At 37.4% G+C, this 3,778-nt stretch overlaps 1 non-coding gene across 1 annotated transcript; it reads right to left on the bottom strand.

Moving 5' to 3' along the window:
* Positions 1 to 3,659: 3,659 nt before the first annotated feature.
* On the bottom strand, positions 3,660 to 3,778 carry LOC145407927 (5S ribosomal RNA). Its single transcript, XR_013898832.1, has one exon. It is a non-coding gene; the product is annotated as a 5S ribosomal RNA (ribosomal RNA).

Consider the following 3,778-nt stretch of genomic DNA (forward strand, 5'->3'; position numbering starts at 1 on the left):
TTCAGGAAATGAGAACGATTTTATTCTTTCTACCGTCAGTCTATTTTCTCTGTCTCACTATCTCACTTTCTTATTTCACTTTCTCACATTTCTCTCTCCAATTCTCTCATGTCTGGGGCTCGTATTCTTGTCGGGTAAGGAATCTCCCTAACACAGCTTCGTTTGCGATTTATTTTTGAATGCAGCTGATTATTATCCTCTTTTACGTTACATCTTCAGAGTATGGCGATATTGGATAGGCTTTATATAAGACAAAAGAGGACAGCAAGGCGTAATAAGCAAAATTAATCGCTTAGAAGGTGTTAGGGACGTAGTGAACCAGACTATCAGTTACTGTAGTTATTTATATTAATGCTATATATACTTACTGTTATAAAAGTGACAGTATGTGATATAATTTCTGTAAATAAATAAATATAGATAGATAGATAGATAAATAGATATAGATAGATAGATGGACATTAATAATAATAATAATAATAATAATAATAATAATAATAAATAGTATGACTGGTGTATAACATAGATATAATAACAGACGCATTATATTAAGAAAAATACGTCATAGATTGTGTGTTACATATATTGAACATATTATCTACAGTAGTAGTAGTTGTAGTAGTAATAATAATAATAATAATAATAATAATAATTATTATTATTATTATTATTATTATTATTATTATTGTAACTAATAATAATCATGAAAAATTTTATTGAAATATTTTTTATTATCATGATTATTTTTATTATTATTATTATTATTATTATTATTATTATTATCATTATTATTACCAAAAGTACACGTTGTCTTTCAGGTTAGATCTAACCTGAGACAAAAGTTTCACCCAATATTTCACCTCCTCTGTTCCATACTTTTGTGTCTGTCTGTTACATACAAACTTTCCATGACTTTTTGAACTTTACGCACACACACACACACACACACACACACACACACACACACACACACTTTCTCTTTTTCACCTCATTAATAAAGCTCGCCCATTTTCTCTCTCTCTCTCCCTCTCTCTCTCTCTCTCTCTCTCTCTCTCTCTCTCTCTCTCTCTCTCTCTCTCCAGTTTAACACTCAGAAACACTCAACGATAATTTATGAAACGAATTGCACTGCATAATATATTCCTTTCACTATTTGTTTATTTTTCATTTTTCATCGTATTTATAGCACCGTAAGTCCATTGTGTAACCCATTCACTACGATGACGTGTTCGATTATTTTGGCTTGATGATGATGGTGATGATGATGATGATGATGATGATGATGATGATGATGGTGATGATGATGATGATGATGATGATGGTGATGATGATGATGATGATGATGGTGATGATGATGATGATGATGATGATGATGATGGTGATGATGATGGTGATGATGATGATGATGATGATGATGGTGATGATGATGATGATGGTGATGATGATGATGATGATGATGGTGATGATGATGATGATGATGATGATGATGATGATGGTGATGATGATGGTGATGATGATGATGATGATGATGATGGTGATGATGATGATGATGGTGATGATGATGATGATGATGGTGATGATGATGATGATGATGATGATGATGATGATGGTGATGGTGATGATGATGATGATGATGATGATGATGATGATGATGATGATGATGATGGTGATGGTGATGATGATGATGATGATGATGATGATGGTGATGATGATGATGATGATGATGATGATGGTGATGATGATGATGATGATGATGATGATGGTGATGATGATGATGGTGATGATGGTGATGATGGTGATGATGATGGTGATGATGATGGTGATGATGATGATGATGATGATGGTGATGATGATGATGATGATGATGATGATGGTGATGATGATGATGATGATGATGATGATGATGATGATGATGGTGATGATGATGGTGATGATGATGATGATGATGATGATGGTGATGATGATGATGATGATGATGATGGTGATGATGATGGTGATGGTTTTTTTCTTCTTCTTTTCCGTACTTTCGTTCTTCTTCGTTTTATTTTTATTATTCCTCCTCCTTTTCCTTCTTACTTTTCTTCTTCTTCTTCATCTTTTTCTTCCTTCTCCTTCTCCTCTTCCTTCTTCTTTTTCTTCTTTCTTCTTCTTCCTCCTCCTCTTCTTCCTTCTTCTTCTTCTTCTTCTTCTTTTTCTTCGTCTTCCTCTTCTTTTTTCTTCCTCTTCTTCTTCTTTCTCCTCCTCCACTTTCTTCTTCTTCTTCGTCATCTTCCTCTCCCTCTTTCTCCTCTTCATCTCGTCCTAGCACCATCTTATTCATTATCTAGTTAATATTATTCACTATCGCCCATTCCTAGCGTGTAAAACATTACCCATTCTAGGACAACGCTGAGAATGGCTAGACTGAGAATAGGAAGGGTGTGGGTAGGCAGGGTGAAGATTGCCTGGTTGAGAATGGGGAGGATGAGGATGAATTGGCTGAGAATTGCTAGGATAAACACTGCTTGGATGAGAATAGCTCGGTTGAACATTGCTAGGGTGAGAATAAGTCCGCTGATCACTGCTAGGGTGAGAATAGCTGCGAATATACCGTGCAACATGCCCCTCTGGCCTAGCTCCGGCTGCACATTCCCTGTTCAACTTGCAACCATTCCATTCATCTTCCTCGTAGCACTTGAACCTGTGGCAAGGGGGTTCAATTGTGATGAAACCCAGCTCTAGGGGCAGTGCTAGGAGGCGTGCTAGGAGAGAAAGAGGCTCTATAGTGCTGCTAGGCCCGTGGGTGAGCTGAGACTGAGCTGAGAAAGGGAGGAGGGGTGTGAGCTTGCGGGAGAGGGAGGGGGCCGGTGTTTGTGTGGGATTCCCGGAGAGAGGGATATTGAGTAAGGCAATGACTTCCTTTATGTGTGTGTGTGTGTTGTGTGTGTGTGTGTGTGTGTGTGTGTGTGTGTGTGTGTGTGTGTGTGTGTGTGTGTGTGTGTGTGTGTGTGTGTGTTACCTGGGAATTGGTTACTTAGGAAAACCGGGTAGATGGATGGATAGATAACCGGAAAGTATGTAAGTGCATAAACAAATAGTCGAAGTACTTTACGTACATACATACATTCATATAGACTAGTAGAAGGATAGGGTTGATACAGACATACATATATATATGTAGATAGATACGTACATACATTTAGACTGATAAATGGATAGGGTTGATACATGATACAGACATGGATAGATAGATATATGCATACATACATCCATTAATACGTACATACATGTATACATATATACACACATACATTCAGACTGATAAATAGATGGGGATGATACATGAGACAGATAGATAGACAGAGAGAGAGATAAACGGATAGATATAAATACAAACATATAGATAAGTAGATAGATAAACAGATATACATACAGAAAAACATACGTGTAGATGAATAGATATAGATAGATAGATACGCAGCGTACATACATGGATGACTACATACATACAGACAGACGGACAGATAGATAGATATAGTTAGGTACGTTAATAGATATTTTTTTTCATTCATTCATTGCCAGACGCCATGTATCCCAAACGGGGTAGCCAAGGGCTTAGAGTTAATTGTTTTACAGGGAGGGGCACTAATCCTCCACCAACCCCACTTGACACGTAGGGATGCCAACAGCATCTGGTGTTCCCAGGCGGTCACCCATCCAAGTACTAACCAAACCCAACGTTGCTTAACTTAGCTGATCGGACGGGAAGCGGTGTACTCAACGTGGTATGGCCGTTGGA

The sequence above is a fragment of the Coenobita brevimanus genome, chromosome 74 (genome assembly GCF_032717465.1).
Source record: "Coenobita brevimanus isolate Jiangsu-jjx chromosome 74, ASM3271746v2, whole genome shotgun sequence".
Lineage (NCBI taxonomy): Eukaryota > Metazoa > Arthropoda > Malacostraca > Decapoda > Coenobitidae > Coenobita > Coenobita brevimanus.